This window comes from Miscanthus floridulus, chromosome 13 (genome assembly GCF_019320115.1).
Source record: "Miscanthus floridulus cultivar M001 chromosome 13, ASM1932011v1, whole genome shotgun sequence".
Classification (NCBI taxonomy): domain Eukaryota; kingdom Viridiplantae; phylum Streptophyta; class Magnoliopsida; order Poales; family Poaceae; genus Miscanthus; species Miscanthus floridulus.
Genome location: NC_089592.1, coordinates 32,515,014 through 32,533,468, shown reverse-complemented (window position 1 = coordinate 32,533,468; position 18,455 = coordinate 32,515,014). Strand labels below are relative to the sequence as shown.

At 40.3% G+C, this 18,455-nt stretch overlaps 1 non-coding gene across 1 annotated transcript; it reads left to right on the top strand.

Moving 5' to 3' along the window:
* The first annotated feature begins 14,105 nt into the window (after positions 1-14,105).
* LOC136502461 (small nucleolar RNA R71) lies at positions 14,106-14,212 on the top strand. The gene has a single exon (XR_010770598.1). It is a non-coding gene; the product is annotated as a small nucleolar RNA R71 (small nucleolar RNA).
* The last annotated feature ends 4,243 nt before the right edge of the window (positions 14,213-18,455 follow it).

Genomic DNA, 18,455 nt, shown 5'->3' with positions numbered 1-18,455 from the left:
TACGGCTGGTCAGACTGTAGTTTCAATGATCTATTGCATCTCCTGTCATGGGTGCTGCCACAACCAAATATAGTTTCCGTCAACACAAACTAAGCAAAGAAGGTCATAAGTCCATTGACAATGGGGGTTGAAAAAATCCATGCATGCCTGAACCACTGTATACTTTTTCGTGGCGAAACGTTCAAGTCACTAGATAAATGTCCCCGGTGTGGGGCCAGCCGGTACAAGAACAATGACATTTATGGTGGGGACGAAGCCTCCACGTTGAAAAAGAGGAATAAGAAGGGTATAAAAAAGGTGGTACAAGAATCTCAGCCCCTAGAGGACACTCCATTAAGCAACGATGCAAAGCAGAGAAGAATTCCTGCCTTGGTAATATGGTACCTGCCAGTGACCGATCGCTTAAGACGTATCTTCCTAAACCCTAAAGAAGTCACACTCATGACATGGTGGGATGATGAGCGTAAGGTGGATGATGATAAGATTGCACAAAGAATTCCGCGATGACCCAAAGAATGTATGGTTTGGCTTGAGTACCGATGGAATAAATCCCTTCAATGAGAGGATGAGCAACCACAACACTTGGCTAGTGATCTTGACCATGTACAACATCCCAATGTGGTTGTGTTAGAAGAGAAAGTACCTTCTCCTCACTATTCTTATTTCTGGCCCTAAACAACCAGGCATTGATATAGACGTGTTCCTCGAGCCTTTGATGCAAGAAATGGAGAGGCTATGGAGGCATGGGGAGCAGATGTACGATGCGTTCTGAAAGGTGGACTTCATATGTAGAGCAATAATATTTGTTACTACCAATGATTACCCCGCACTGTTTGCTTTGTCTAGACAGATCAAAGGGAAGACGGGATGCTTGGTTTGCTTGGATGGTACTACATAGGTGTACCTGGATGCATCCAAGAAGATAGTTTACCTAAGGAACTGACGCTTCTTAAAGACAAGTCACAAGTATCGCAGCAAATTGTTCTTTAGATTTTATGACAACACCCCAGAGATGAACCCCCTCCGGAGAGACGTCATAATGGAGAACACGTGTACAGAATGGTGAAAAACATACGCATTGTCTATGGAAAGAATAATCCAGATGGGATGAACAGAGATAGAAGCACACCTCCTATCGAAGGCATACCTTTCAAGAAATAATCGATCTTCTTTTCAGTATCTGCCTTATTGGCCAGACTTAAAGGTCCCCCATGCTATTGATGCTATGCACGTGCAGAAGAATGTCTTTGAGAGTCTCATTGCTACCTTGATGGACACAGACAAGTCAAAGGATGGTCTGGAAGCACAGAAAGACATGGTGCAGCTAAACATGATGCCACAGCTTCACCCGGTACCTGAGGCTAATGGAAAATACACTCTACCCGTGGCATGCTTCAACCTAACACCAGACGAGAAGAGAGCTATATGCACTTTCCTGAGGGCGGTCAAAGTCCCCACTGGGTTTTCAGCAAATGTGAAGAAACTAGTGTCGATGAAGGACTTATCAATAACACACTACAAGGCTCATAATTGTCATGTGATGCTGACAGTGTTTCTACCTATTGCAATTAGGGCTATAAAGCCAGAGTTCTTGAAAATGGCCATCACCCGCATGTGCTACTTCTTTTCGAAGATCTCACAGAAGACGATTGGCAAGCAAGAGCTGAGTGACCTACATGAATTTGTGGTGGAGACACAAAACCAACTAGAGATGTGTTTACCTCCTGCTTTTTTTATATAATGCCACATCTCAAGATTCACATGGTTCATCAGATACATGCGTTGGTCCCTTGCTACTTGCATGAAATGTGGTCCTATGAGAGGTTCATGTCGGTTCTAAGTCGATACGTGCATAATCGAGCATATCCAGAGGGCTCTATGATAGAGGGTTATAGTACTGAAGAAGTCATCGAGTGCTGTCAAGAGTACCTAAAAGTACAGAAAGGGATTGATAAACCCGATTCTCGTCACAAGGGTAGGCTGGCTGGGAAGGGCACCAGTGGTAGAAAAGTATTCATAGACCATGATTACAAAGAGCTAAGTCGGACGCATTATAGTGTCTTGCAGAGTACATAACTGATGCAACCGTACATTGATGAACACTTGGCTATCATTTTGGTGGAGAGAAATGGTCGTTCAGATGATTGGGTCATAAAACAGCATAAGCAACAACTAACTACATGGTTGAAGGACCAAAACATACCTCCTAGAGAAATCATAGACTCTATTACCATCAGTAGGTTGGCGGAGGGGCCATTGAAACAAGTGACATCTTGGAATGCTTATGACATCAATGGGTATACATACTATACCCACGCAAACGATAGTAAATATGTGAACCAAAACAGCGGCGTTCGAATAGAGACTCTCGATGGATTGGGGCGACAGATCCAATACTTTGGCATCATTGAAGAGATATGGGAACTTGACTATGGAAGGGATATAACAGTGGCCCTGTTTTGATGCCGCTGGATCAAACAACACCAACTGAATGAGATCGGATTGAGAGTCCTGGACCTCGAGAATCTAGGCTACCAAGATGACCCTTGGGTGCTTGCTTCATGTGTCGCACAAGTTTTCTATATGTCTGACTCACAAAGTAACCTCCCCCCGAAGAAGAAGACAAAGCACGTGGTTGTCTCTGGGAAACAACACATTATTGGAGTTGATGGCGTGGATGATGTTGAAGCTTATAATAACTACGATGAGATGCTGCTATTCATAGACTTTCCTAAGAAGATCAGTGTTGTGGAAAAGAACCTACTCAAAGACATATTGCCATGGGAATGAAAAGGTGTCAAGGGAAAAGTCGTTACAGCGAGCTAGCTAGTTGTTAAATGCGGAGTGTTTGTGTAAGTGTGTGTTTGTAAGACTTCATTTATGCATACGTGTGAGACTATATATTTATGTATGTGTGTAAGACTATATATTTATGTATGTATGTGAGACTACCTTTATGCATATGTGTGAGACTACCCTTTGCAATATCTAGATGAATCCATTTCAACATCCACTTTATTACTACTAAAACTTTATGAAATCACTTAACACTTTATGAAATGAAGAAATGGCTAAAATAAAAGTAGGAGATAGTGATGTGTTCAACAACTTTTATATTCATCACCGTTACAGCTGAAATCATTTTGTGGTTGAAAATCTGGTTTGAAGCTGTCATTTTCTAAAATTCAAAATTTGAACTGCTCAAATTTTGTCAAATAAAAAGATGACAAAAATAAAAGTTGTAGATAGTGATGTGTTCCACAACTTTTATATTCATCACCTTTACAGCTGAAATCATTTAGTGGTTGAAAATCAGGTTTGAAGCTGTCATTTTCTGAAATTCAAAATTTAAATTATTTAAAATTAGTGACAAAGATAGATGACTAGACTAAAATGATATAGCATGATTTTAGAAAAATTTAGAAAAAAAAACCATCACATTTAGAGTTAGTATGATGAAGAAAAACTAGTTACAAGTTTTAGCCACATATTAAAAAGAGAAATCACACTTGTTCATCATTGATCATCCTGAACAGTTATGATTTTTCTTTTTAATCTCTAGATAAAATTTGTAACTAGTCTTTTTCCCTCGTACTAGCTCCAAATATGATGATTTTTCCCCTAAAATTTTCTAAAATCATGCCCTATCAAGTTACTATGTTGATTTGGTCATTCTTTTCATTTGACAATGTTTGAGCAATTCAAGTTTTCAAATTTAAAAAATGACAAGTTCTAACGAGATTTTCAACCATTATATGATTTTGGCTGAAAAAGTGATGAATACCAAAGTTGTATAACTCATCAAGATCTACAGCTTTTATTTTGGTCATTTTTTTCATCTGACAAAGTGATAATAAACATTGTTCACAAATCAACATGTCTCTCCTATAGTTCATGAAACTACGAGTCATATGTGAATTTGTGAACAATGTTTACTAATACTTTGGCACATGAAAAAGTGACCCAAATAAAAGTTGTAGATAGTGATGAGTTCAACAACTTTTATGTTCATGACTTTTATTGTTGAAATCATTTAAGGTTTCAAAATCTTGTTTGAAGTTGCCATTTATTGAAATTTAAAATTTTAACTATTCAAATTTGGTCAAATGAAAAGATGATCAAAATAAAAGTTGTACATATTGATGAGTTCTGCAACTTTGGTATTCATGAGGTTTTCAGCTGAAATCATTTACTATTTCAAAATATTGTTTCAAGTTAAAATTGTTTGAATTTTAAATTTTGAATCGTTTAAACAAAGTCACATGACAAGATGACCAAAATAATAGTTATATATGTTGATGAGTTATACAACTTTATGTTTATAATATTTTCATTTTAGGTCATTTAATGTCCTAAAATTATAGTCGAAGTTTTAAAATTCAAAATTTTAAAATTCAAATTGTAGCCACATGACAAGATTGAGTTTTGTTTACAACTTTTACGACTACAATTGTTTTTATATATATTTGTGCATATATAGAATAATACAAAATATTATATACATTTACTTTGTGTTTTTGTGATTTAAAAAATACAGAATTAATAATTTAATAAAATAGAAATGTATTTATAGGGGCGGCTAGATTAGGAACCGATGCATTTATAGGGGCGGCTGGGTCAGGAACCGCCCTCTAGAAATGCATTTTTAGGGACAACTGGTTCAGGAACCGCCCCTATAAATTGTCCTAAGTATAAAAACAAGGGCGCACGGGTGAAAATGTGTTGGGCACTCTCTTCTTCCTCCTGACGCCGTCAGGCTGCCCAAGTCACCGTCGTCCTCCTCCACGCGGCGGCAGCCACCCTTGTCCTCCTTCTCTTCTTTCTCCTCCTCCTCCTCCTGGTCCTCCACCACTCCCCTTCCTCCTCGCGACGCAAGGCAGTAGGTCGCAGCGGCACGAACGACAGCCTAGGGTTTGGCGCGCGGTGTCCTCCTCGCCTCCTTGCCGGTCGCCGCCCTCCACCTCCGCCTAGCGTGCTGTACACCTCCTTGTTCCCTCATCTACAACCAGGTGGCGGCAGTGGGTCGTGGGTTTGGGCGTGGGCACGGGTACAGGCCTGACCAGGTGGCTGGCGGCGGCGCTTGGCGGCGATGGCTGGGTGGGTGTGGGCGGCCTCCTTCTACGACCACACGCGCCGGACGCGCGCGCTCGTCCAGCCGTGGGTACCAAAGTTGTAGTTAACTTACTAAACTAGCTTGTGTTAAAATTTGATGGTATTTGGCCAAGTAGTTTAGAAGATATGGTTGTTCTGAGTTTGAGTCTAGTTTTGGCTGCTCTCTGTCTTATGAAGATAGATTTCTGTTGTTAAGTGATTTCGACCTGGTAGAAGTTGGAATCATGCCTTGAGGTCTAAAAATGAATTTTAGGCAATTTCATAAGCTTTTCAAATTGTCTTGTTGTATGTCATTTCGATTTGTAAATCTCTAGTTATGGTTAGTTTACTATGCTGTTGTTGCTCTCTTACCCATGCTGCTGCTCTCTTACTACCGCTACTACTCTGTACTATACTCCATTCCTCTCTTTTGCTTGCTTTGTTGTGTAGCTACTACTACCTAACTACTACTACTCTGCTTTCCTATATTTACTACTCTGCTATGTACCTAATTAGGAGACCATACCTAATTAGTATGAACTATAATTTTTGTAGATTAAACTGTGCAGTTTTCATATATGCCTATTATTCCACTTAAATAACTAAATAAATTAATAAAGGCATTAAAAGAAATGAATTGGTGGTGAACACCTTACTTTCTGGTGAACTTATATCATGTGTGAACTTGTGATGCACTTGGTTTGGTCAGAAATCATGTTTGGCACATAAGTAATATTTAATTTTAGTATTTTTATAATTCTAGATAATTTCTAGCACTTGGTGAATTAGGCTTTGATAATGGTGTTTTCTGGGAATCATGTGAATACCAACATTGTAGCTAACTTAATAAACTATCTTGTGTTAAAATTTGGTGGCATTTGGCCAAGTAGTTTAGGAGATATGGCTATTCTCAGTTTGAGTCTAGTTTTGACTGCTCTCTGTCTTGTGAAGATAGATTTCTGTTGTCTAGTGATTTCAACCTAGTAAAAGTTGGAATCATGCCTTGAGGTCCAAAAATGAATTTTAGGCAATATCATAAGCTTTGCAAATTGTCTTCTTTTATGTCATTTGGATTTGTAAAGCTCTAGTTATGGTCAGTTTACTATGCTATTGTTGCTCTCTTACCCATGCTACTGCTCTCTTACTACTGCTAGTACTCTGTACTATACTCCATTCCTCTCTTTTGCTTGCTTTGCTGCGCAGCTACTATTACCTAACTACTACTACTCTTCTTTCCTATATTTACTACTCTGCTATGTACCTAATTAGGAGACCATACCTAATTAGTATGAACTGTAATTTTTGTAGATGAAACTGTGCAATTTTCATATATGTTCATTATTCCACTTAAGTAACTAAATAAATTAATAAAGGGATTAAAAGAAATGAATTGGTGGTGAACACCTTACTTTTTGGTGATCTTATATCATGTGTGAACTTGTGATGCACTTGGTTTGGTCAGAAATCATGTTTGGCACATAAGTAAACATTTATTTTTAGCATTTTTATAATTCTGGACAATTTCTAGCACTTGGTGAATTAGGCTTTGATAATGGTGTTTTTTGGGAATCATGTGAATACCAAAGTTGTAGCTAACTTGCTAAGCTATCTTGTGTTAAAATTTGGTGGCATTTTGCCAAGTAGTTTAGGAGATATGTCTATTCTTGGTTTGAGTCCAGTTTTGGCTGTTCTCTGTCTTGTGAAGACAGATTTATGTTGTCTAGTGATTTCAACCTAGTAAACGTTGGAATCATGAATTGAGGTCTTAAAATGAATTTTAGGCAATTTCATAAGATTTCCAAATTGTCTTGTTGCATGTCATTTGGATTTGTAAATCTCTAGTTATGGTCAGTTTACTATGCTATTGTTGCTCTCTTACTACTGCTACTGCTCTCTTACTACTGCTACTACTTTGTACTATACTCCATTTCTCTCTTTTGCTTGCTTTGATGTGCCGCTACTACTACCTAACTACTACTACTCTGCTTTCCTATATTTACTACTCTGCTATGAGTTGTCTTTTTTTTAGTTTGGGGGAGGACCTAGTATTCCTGGGCCAACTAAGAATGCAATCTGAGATTTTTCTGGAACCTTCCTCCCTCTCTCTCTCATGTGATGAATAATGTGACTTGAAATATGAGGCAAAGGGCTTTCATGCTACTGCTCTATTCTCTCTTCTAGTGCTACTCCTACTACTTGTTGGTGCTCTCTTCTCTCTTCTCTGTTGCTGACCATAGTAGCAGTGTGCTCTCCTCTCTTATCTGTTGCTGACCATATATGCAGCCCCCTCTCCATTTTTTTGACAAACAACAACTTTGTCGGTGATAATATGCAGATCTACTCTCTTCTACTTAACTACTACGACTACTCATCCTCCTCCTACCACTACTCCTACTAGTACTCCTCCTGCTCCTACCACTACTCCTACTACTCCTCCTCCTACCACTACTCCTACTACTCCTCCTCCTCTTACTACTCCTCCTACTACTACTACTCCTACTACTCCTACTACTAGGTGGGCTTATGCATGGGCCAATAGCCCAAACTATGGCTGGTACTACTACTACTACTACTCCTACCACTACTCCTACTCCTCCTCCTCCTACTACTCCTACTACTAGGTGGGCTTATGCATGGGCCAATAGCCCAAACTATGGCTAGTACTACTACTCCTACTACTCCTCCTCCTCCTAGTCCTACTACTAGGTGGGCTTATGCATGGGCCAATAGCCCAAACTGTGGCTGCTACTTACTACTTACTACTCTATGTTTGTTAAGCAACATTTTGACTACTTTTGCCATTAGCTGTTGCTCTATGTTTGTTAAGCAGCTATTACTTTTTTGCCAACTCACCCTCTCCTCTCTCCTTTGTTTTGCCGATGATGAAATTGTCTAAGTCCATACATTATATGGAATATGAGCTGATGATCAAGAACTTGTGAGAAACTTGGCATCATTAGCAGCCGACCCTACATTGCCTTCTCCTCTCTTCTCTGTTATGATGCCTTGATGCTCCAAGTTCAAGATCAGAAGATGATTGACATGTTTCTGAGGCCTCTACTAGTACACTACTCATTTTTTTGATATATTATTGTTTTATAGGACTACTTTGGTTTATAGACCTCTTTGATTTCTTATACCTTCTCGCGTACCTAAAGCACACTATCTTGCATCTATTAGAACAAAGCGCGAAATAATGTCGTGGACACCAGACGGTGCCACCCAATGCTCTAAGCATGATGAGCAGCCAACCTATGAGGAGCAAGCACTAGAGGACTAGCTTACTTAGGAGTAGTTCGATAACGAGTAAGAAAAGAATCTAAAAGTGATGCTTACTCAGGAGCAGTGTGACGAGGAGGAAGGGGGAGCAAAAGCAAAAGTAGGAGAGGCTGATGAAGGCAAAGAAGAATAGGATGATGATGATGATGATGACTCAGAAGAGGGATATGTAAGTCCCAAGGACCCTTTCCCATGTGAAGCCAGAAGGAGGCCAGCGGAGGAAGATTTGGATAAGGATTTTGACCTGAACGAGTAGGTAGGGAAAAAACCTTACCTTATAAATTTTACTAAAGCTTTGGCTGTGTTACCTCTGCTAACACTTTGACCTATCATATATACAGGTCCCTCCTAAAACTCGTCAAAGATGACGTCGACGTCCATGACATCTCGCTAGACAAGACGGAGTAGAGGAAAGGAGAGTAGAGGCAACAGCCATAGAGATGGATCATGATGCCTCTATTCCACAACCTCAAGACACAACCATGACTACCAAGCCTAAGAGGAAACAAGGGGATAGAAAAGGAAATCTATATCTAAATAAGGCATGCTATGTGATAACGGAGGTCGGGCTAGCAGGGGAGATCCTTGAGCCGAAGGAATTAAGAGGACAATTCCGTAATGCGATCGGGGCCTTAGTAAGAGATAAATTGAACCCAGCAATCCCTAACTGAAAAGAGGTACCAGAGAACAAAAAGAATGAACTATGGGATAGGCAACGGAAGCTCAATTTTAGATTTCTAGAGGGTAACCATGAACTGGTAAAAAAATGCTTTCGGGATGATGGGAGAGTCATTCCGACATTGGACGTCAGAGCTCAACATGAAGTATATCCAAAAGAGGTTAACTCCCTTCAATGAGTTTAGCAAAATAACTCCTAGTCAATGGGAGGAGCTTGTGGATCAAAAGACTTCACCAGAGGCATTGGAGCTCAGTGCCCATAACACCGAGCTAGCATAGAGGAACAAACACCACCATCATCTAGGCCCTAGTGGCTACTATGCCAAGGAAGAGCAGTTTAGGAAGATGGACGAAGAGGCCACAGCTGCTGGGAATATCGATGTGATGAATTTGAAGGTACGCTCAAGGAATTGGATATATGCGAGGAGTATATAATCATCCGACGATAATCTTAAGTTTGATAAGCTAGAGACCCAAGAGGTAGTATCAAGGATACTGAAATATGCTGAAAACAAGGAGAACAGCTCATTCAATCCTTCTAGAGAGAGGGATGGGCTTAGCCTTGGCTTGGGAAACAAGGAGCGTACAGGCCGCACCAGGGGGCTAGGGAAAAGGATGACCTGGAAGCAAGGATTCGAAGAGGACAGGCACATGTACAAGAAACATGGTAGAGACCGGGAGACTAATCTTAAGCTCCAAGTGAAGGCTCTAGTTGCGAAGGCGCTGGAGGAGCAAGGACTGTCTATGGAGCCATGGATATTAGTGAAGCCGCTAGGAGAACTGGCATTAGTTGGCAGCCCTTTGAAAGTTCTTAGCAGCTAAGGTTCCACTGCAGCCACAACCCCCATCGATTGCATATGGCAACCAACTAGTTGCACCTTGTTGTTTCTCAGCGGCCGACAGAACACTATGATGGAGGAGGCAACGGGTGTGGCACATCCTCCTGGTGGCTTACACCACAATAATAAGATACCGCCGAACTACACTAGGGTCAAGGTGCATACCGTGAAGTCTGAGTTCATGCAGTGGAGGATAGACTATGCAACTCTCGAGGGCTGGTGTTACTCAGAGATGTTATTGGACAGTTCATCCTCTGGCACAAATGGGACATTATATTGACTGCTTCTTCGCCGCATGCCCCTCTCCAAAATTTGGAGTGAGTTGTTGAGGTTGGGGAGATATTTTCACCGTCTCATGACCACCACATTCCTAAGATTCCACATTCTTCCTCACCTCCTATCGAGCATGTGCCTGATGAGATGCCACAACCTTCTCCATCTCATACTGAGCAAGTGCATGATGAGATGCCATAGTCTTCTCAACAAGCACAGCCGATACATGAACAACGAGTGCCTCCTGAAGAAGGTGGTGCACAAGAAGATGAGGATATGCCTGAATGGGAACTTCGAAAGAAGCATCCAATCACCATAAGGCTAGTTTATGTTCTGATGAAAGACGTCTCGTTGGTGTCCAAGTGGTATTCCCATGACCAGTTCAAGCCTGAGAACCAAGTTAAAAAAGTCCCATCACGGGGTTCTGAGGAGGCCGTCACTAGCAAACTCTACCAAATTACAAAGCAATATCCAAATGTTGTTGCCATCAAATGGTCAAAGGATTACCTGAAAACATATGAAAGAGGCAAGCCCTTCCTACCAAACGGGACATCTAGCGCCTACCACTTGGAATGAGAAGGTTCCATGATTGGTAATTGCGTGTTCTCCCAACGAGCGTAGACCTCATACAAGCATGCTTCCCCACCGACACATTTGGAAGCCCAGCCAAGAAAATTGTCTTTGACTTCAATGATATGAAGACATGCTTTCACTTGGGAGCAATAGAGATGAATCTAATTTGCACGTGGTGCCTGTAAGTCCTTGTCCTCCCGATATGATATGAATGTAATCTTTGAATTTTGTTGTAACTAACCCACATAGTGATTTGTAGAATGCAAGTGCACATTGTCAAACAAATGCCAAGTGTGAAAACCGAGTATATAGACCCTCAAGCTATAGCCCAAATAAATTTTAATTACCCTAAACAGTGAAAATTGGATGCCAAAGAGCTAGCTGCTGCAAAGACTCTTCGGGAGAAAGAGCACATCCATACGGCAAAACTAAGGGAAGAGTCCCTTAAGGTTGCAGCAAACATTGCCCTGGCTTTCAAAATTCTCCAACAGCACTCTACTATATGGCTACCATACAACTTTGAGTAAGTTCAACTCTATACTTAAAGCTTTGTTCGATATATTTTATTCAACGCAAAAGAGCTTATCTAGTTCTATGATTAAATCCATGCAACAAGCACTAGATTTGTATAGCAGTCGATGTCAGGAGGAGCATGGCATGGGTCTTTGATTCAATAGATAGGGACCCGATGACATACAAAGACTTCATATCGATTCTCAAGATGTATACATATTGACAATCCTCATTAGCTTATATGTTTGTATACATACTTGTAACGTTCACTTTTGGATACTAACAAGTTGTATTTGCTAAAATAATTTGAACAGGGCATTTAGGTTCTATGTCACTACACATCACGGAAGGCACGATCTAGCAAGGAAGGAAAAGCTGGCTATAAAAACACTATATGCGGTAAGTGTAACTTACTTCTTCAGTACTCCATTACATGGCTGTTTAAAGCATTACTTAACATTTTTCATATGCAAAACAAATAGTACCCCAAGCAGAAGCCTAGGGGTGTACATTATGGATACTATATATGTTCTATGATGAGTAATACCGGTACCTACAGGAGACACACCTTAAGGGTAAGTTTGAACCTCTTGACCCATAGTATAAAAACTTCGTACATGGTATGAAATACTAAACCAAAACTTGTTCTCTTGCAGTGGAAAGAAGAGAGAGAAATGAAAAGAGACCCATACAAGGATGACCAACTCTTAGAGCTTGTCGGTGACCTTTGCAACTTCATATTGGACCAGATTGTACACGTCAAAGGCGCCTACCATGACCGAGAGTCTGACTTAGATAGTAATCCTCAGTACCAACACCTTCGTGAGACTGAAAGGCTAGCTCTAGGACATTGATAACAATGTGTATGGAATTTGACATTGGTTTTACCTTGTGAATTATGTCTATTTAATGATGGATTGCATATATTCTTGTGAATTGGACTTGTAATTGTAGTTTATATAATACTCTTGTGCTTGTAGTCTAAGGGGTTTGGAATGCTGGTCGCGGGGCATTCAGCAACGCGAACGCGGTTTAGAACGTTGGTCACGGGGCGTTCGGCAACGCGAACGCGGTTTGGAACGTTGGTCGCAGGGCATTCGGCAACGCGAACGCTGGATGGAATACGCGAAAACAAACAATGTTCTGGTCGAATTTGAATTGTAAATTTGATTTTTTTTTTTCGAAAAAACGTACTGTAGGGACGGTTCTAGAATGAACCGGCCCTACAAACAGGTATTATGGGGCGGCTGGTACTACAGCCGCCCCTACAAATCGATTTGTAGGGGTTTCCTGAGAACCGCCTCTACAAATGCATGATTTGTAGAGACGGTTTGGTAGGGGCGACTGACCAAACCATCCCTACAAAGGGTTACGAGCCGCCCCTAAAAAACGTTTCTGTAGTAGTGAGGCTTTGGTGCCGAAATCGACAGCCGACAGGGCTATGGCCAGATGTGGGCCTAGGTGTTAGAATTAATTAATGAAATAACTTCTCTTCTTAGCTGCTTTTCTTAAATCGTTCTTAGCTATTTTTGTTTGGTAGCCACAATAAAAAAAGCAACACGGGCCAATGCGATTCTAACTTTTTCTTGCTCGGCGCAACCACGCTAGCGCCAAACAATTCACTGCCTTTTTGTTTTCACTCGTTCTCTCCCTTCCATATCAGTGCAAATCTACTTCCAAGCCTGGTCAGCCAGCAACATCGCGCTAGACGATCAAGTGACTGTTGTATGGCTAGAGGACTAACAAATCTGAGTACACCAGACTGGATAGAGGATGGAGAAGTAAGTAATGGACACAATCGGTGTCTCCTTTGATGTTGAATACCACTACAACATTTTTAAGATTTAATTAATTCTCAGTCGAATATATTGCAGTATGGTTGACATGTTTAAACGAGTTTGATTGCTGAGATTTTCCGGTATGAACCCTACTTATTACTCTTTTTAGGTGCTATGCGAGTCATGCAGGGATGGGAGAAGAAGCACTTTGTACACATCGATTAGCGCAAATCCAATGTAAATCTTGTTGTAACTCTCACTCTTGTGGCCCAACTTCTTCAACTTCATCGGTTCTCTTCTCCTCTTCCTGCACTACCACTGGTCTCTTAGTTGTCCTTGTCGGATATGGTGGATCATGAGTAGATGTACCACCTCTTGTGATTATGGCGTTTACCATCTCAAGGTTAGTGGCAAAAGGCAGAGCAGCAGCCAACTGGGCTATTTGAGATTCTATCTTTTATTATAGCTAAGTTGGTCTTTTATGGTGGAAGAAAAACTATCTATTTTAGTATTTATGTTTTCTAGGACCTTATCATTAAAAGCAAGCTTCTTAGAAATATTCTCATTAATCCTAGCTTGTTCTAAGATTAAGTCTCTTAAGGGTGGTTGCTTAGAATTAGAAGAAATATAGTAATTACCTGGGTACTTACCTTGGTAAGTCGACCATTGTTGTTGATTCCACCCTTGTCTTTGTTGTTGTGGAGCAGAATTGTTAACAATGTTTGCATCCTCTTGATATTTAGGGAATTCTACCCCCAAGTATTTTCCACATGAGTTTGGAGCATTGAATGCATCTTGAATAGCCTGACGATCTTTCTTGTAATTGGCTTGTTCAAGCCAATTTAACGGTACGTCCATCTTAGTTGACAGTGCACACACCTCTTCTAGTACTTCTTCGCTTTTATTGCATAATTGAATGTTGCATGATGACCAGCCTTGATTAGAGCCTATCTTTTCCATAAGAGTTTTAGCTTTTCCAAGGGTGAGTGACATAAATGATCCTCCAACAGTGGCATCGAGTTATTCATGAGCTTTCTGAGTTAATCCATGGTAAAAGCCTTGCATGAGCAACCAATCTTCCATCCCATGACGAGGATAATCTAAAATATATTCTTGAAAACATTCCCACGCTTCTGGAATGGTTTCTCCTTTCTACTGTTGGAAGTTTAAAATCTTTCCTCTTAAGGCATTGGTCTTGCCTATAGGGAAGAACTTTTATAGAAAGGCCTTTGAACACTTTGCCCATGTGTTGATGTGATCTTTGTTAATGTAGAACCACTGCTTCGCTCTTCCCATTAGTGAGAATGGAAACATATGGAGTAGTATGATGTCTTGAGCAACGTCCTTGATGACGACTGTGCTGCTAATTCATGTGCCTTTCCACTAAATGGGGTAGCTTGCACCATGAGCTCAAACTCAAGGTTGTTGGTTCTGAGTGTTGGTCCCATGTGGATGTTCTTAGTGCTTGGAGCAGAGAATTCACACAGAGTTTTGTCAGCCATAGCTCACAAACTACTGAGCTTCCTCTTAATTAGGTTGATTTGATTCTGATTGGAAGTTGTTGGTAAATCACAACCAAGTCTACAATACCCTATATAAGATATAAATGAAGACAAACAAGGGTAAGCCTGCTAAAGCAGAGGTTATGATTTCATTAATAAGTATTTATTGGTCAATTCTCTTTAGCCATGTGCCCCTCCCCGACAATGGCACTAGAAATGCTTGTTGACATTTCTTAGTATCACTCTTTACTAAGTTGTCATCCCTAGCATGATGCCAGAAATGCGTTGTTGGTAATTATTGAGAACACTTGTAAATTTATATATATACTAAGTAATCCGCAAGCACATAGATAATATATCATTGTAGCATTTCATCCAGGAGTATACCGAGAATCGTTATTTATATTTTATCCATAGGGAGGAGCTATGGAGTTGTGTTAGCATAGAGATATTGACAAATATATATACTTATGATAAAATCACTCTCATGCTATGGCAGGGGTAAGTCAAGGGATAAATAAATGATAAGTGTAAGGTAATAATAGAATTCCAGAGATAGAAATAAAGACTCATAAAATGTAGTATGGCTAAGCAGGAGATTCGTTAAAAGCAAAAGATTCCTAAGTCATTCCTTATTTACTAAGACTTTTGTACACCCAAGTATGTACACTCTTATCTATAGTATAACAAACTTTGGATCTATGTATAAGGAACATTACTAAGGAAGATCAAGAACAGAGCTTGTCTCCCTTTGCAATCATATTCTACTTGCCCTACAAATGGGGAGTGGACTACAAAGGACTCAATGAGAGTGTCATATCTATGATCTACCACATGACCCAGAGTGCAGAACGCATCCGCAAGCAAAAGCACCATGCTTACATAGTGTCGACCACTTAACTCACTTGAGTACTGAGCTAAGAGCTTTGCGAACATATGCATAAATTCATCATCAATCATAACTATATCAAGCATATAACTAGAGCAAACTAGGAACATAATAAATAGCAACATAATATTGAAGTAGCACAGAGTCATAAATTTAGAGATACAATTGCTATACCAGTCTCCAAATGACAGATCCAGAATCCTAAGCAATAGCTCACACTCTACTCAAACCATGCTAGGTAGCCTATATTAGAAACTTGAAGAATTGGAGTTCTATTCTCTTCTCTCTGGAAACCCTAATTTTTGGACTAAACTTGACTTATGGCAGCGTGCTCTAGACGAGGGGGGGGGTCAAGGGCTGATTATATAGACCAGAGCGTCCAACATGAGCCCTCAGATCAAACTGACTTGAAAGAATGGCGTAGATGCAATCCTTAAGGTGCTGGAGAACCAACGTACGAAGCAGGGACTGCCAGGTGGGCCTAGGGGGCTAGGTGGCCTATAGGTGGGGCCAGGCAGCCCCACCTATCAGCCTCCTAGCCTCTGCTTCGGTGACATGGCTTCTGGATTCCTCTAGATCCTTTTCGGAGTAGTTTTCGCCGTGGATAAGCGTGATTTAATTTGATGTTTTGATCCCCCTTGACGATTTTTTGAAATAACCCTGCTGAAAACATAGATTCACCAAAACTCATAGAAATTGTTAGTTTAAACCCCTAAGTCTATGTTGGTGATCATTTTCATGCATTATTTCAAGTTATATTAAAGTTTATAATGTATGATAACTAATGTCAACAAGTATTGAGCTAAGCGCTTTGCGAACATATGCATAAATTCCGCATCAATCATGACTATATCAAGCATATAACTAGAGCAAACTAGGAACATAATAAATAGAAACATAGTATTGAAGTTGCACAAAGTCATAAAATAAAGAGGGATACAATAGCTTTACCAGCCTCTAGACGGTGAATCCGGAATCCTAAGCAATAGTCCAACTCTACTTAAATTTTGCTAGCTAGCCTATACTAGAACTTTGAAGAATTCAAGCTCTATTCTCTTCTCTCTACAAACCCTAGTTTTTTATCTAATCTTAACTTATGCAATTCTACCTGAGGGGGGGTAGGGGCTAGTATATATAGGCCGGAGCATCAATTCTAGACCCTCGGCTTGAACCGACTTGAATAAACAGTATAGATGCAATCTAGGAGGCGGTGGAGGAACCGACATCAAAGCGGAGGCTAACTAATGGGCCCAGGGGGGCGGCCAGCCTATAGGTGGGGCTGGTCGTCCCTACCTTGCATCCTCTCATGCCCCACTTCGGTGGAGTGCCTTCTGTTGTCTTCTAAAACCTTCTAATGATATTTTTGTCGTGGATGATTGTGATTTAATTTGATGATTTGATCCACCTTGATAATTTTCTAAATAAACCTTGTTGAAAACATAGATTCATCAAAACTCATAGAAATTGTTAGTTTACACCCCTAAGTCTATATTGGTCATCATTTTCATGCATTATTCAAATTATGTTGACAGTTTATGATGGATGGTAACTACCATCAATAGTGGCAAAAAGGCCATTACTTCTCACAATAGTCAATTTGTGAGGGGTAATGGGACCTATTGCCATAAATGCAAGCAAGTGGGGCATTTCAAGTGAAGTTTCAAGAAAAAGAACACAACCATATCCTTCATTAACTTTGATTGCTGCTATTTACTTTCCAAGGGCGCTAATGGTGTTCATGCTAAAATCATTGGTGCACCTATTGTGGGCTCAAAGAACAAAGCTATTTGGTGACCAAAAGCTTAGTCACTAACTTTGGAGGACCAAAGAAAGGTTGGGTACCTAAAAACAATTAACCTCCTTTTTGTTGGTAAATTAAATGTCTGAAGGAATGCATTGGGTGCTTGATAGTGGGTGTACTCAACATATGACCATAGATCAAAGGATGCTCAACTCAATTGATACAAGTGCCAAATATTACTACGAGAGTATCGCATTTGGCGACAATGGCAAAGGCATGGTCAATAGTCTTAGAAGGATTTCAATATCAAATGAGATGTCCATCTCAAATGTGTTGCTAGTGGAAACCCTAAATTTCAATCTCTTATCAGTGGCCCAATTGTGTGACCCTAGATTCAAATGCTTATTTGGAGTTGATAATGTGGAGTTAGTACGTGTGGATGGATAAAATCTCATACTCAAAGGCTTTTGATATGAGATATTGTATTTGGTGGACTTTGGATCAAGTGAAGCCAAGCTATCAACATGTCTCTTCACCAAATCAAGCATGTGTTGGCTATGGCATTGAAGGGTGGCACATGTTGGAATGAAGCAATTGGAATAGTTGACCAAGCATGATCTAATCAAGGGCTTGAAAGATGTTCACCTTGAGAAGGATAGATTGTGCAGTTCTTTTCAAGCCAGAAAGCAATTTCCAAATACATATCCAAACAAGAGAATTATGAGCACAAGCAAACAATTGAAGCGTTGTATATGGACTTATTTGGACCAACAACATACATAGCATTGGCTGAACAAGTATGGATTTCTATTAGTTGATGACTTTACAAGGATCTCATGGGTATTCTTTCTTGATGTCGAGAGTGAAGTCTTCAACATATTCAAGAATTTCATCAGGAGAAGTGAGAATGAGTTTGAATTGAAGATCAAAGAAGTAAGGAGTGACAATGGAAGTGAGTTTAAGAACACAATGGTTGATGAGTTGTGTGGTGATCTAGGCACCAAGCATGAGTTTTCGGCCATGTACACTCCACAATCAAATGCCCTTGTTAAGATGTAGAATAGGACCCCCATTGATATGGCAAGGTCAATGCTATGTGAGTACAATGTGAGTGATACATTTTGGGGGGAGGCAATCAACACAGCTTGTCATGCATCAAATAGGCTCTATTGTCATAGTCTCTTGAAGAAAACCCCTTATTAGTTGTTGATTGGAAGAAATCCCAACACTGCATACTTTAGGGTGTTTAGTAGCAAATGTCATACTCTCAAGAAGGGCACTCAGTTGAGCAAGTTTGAG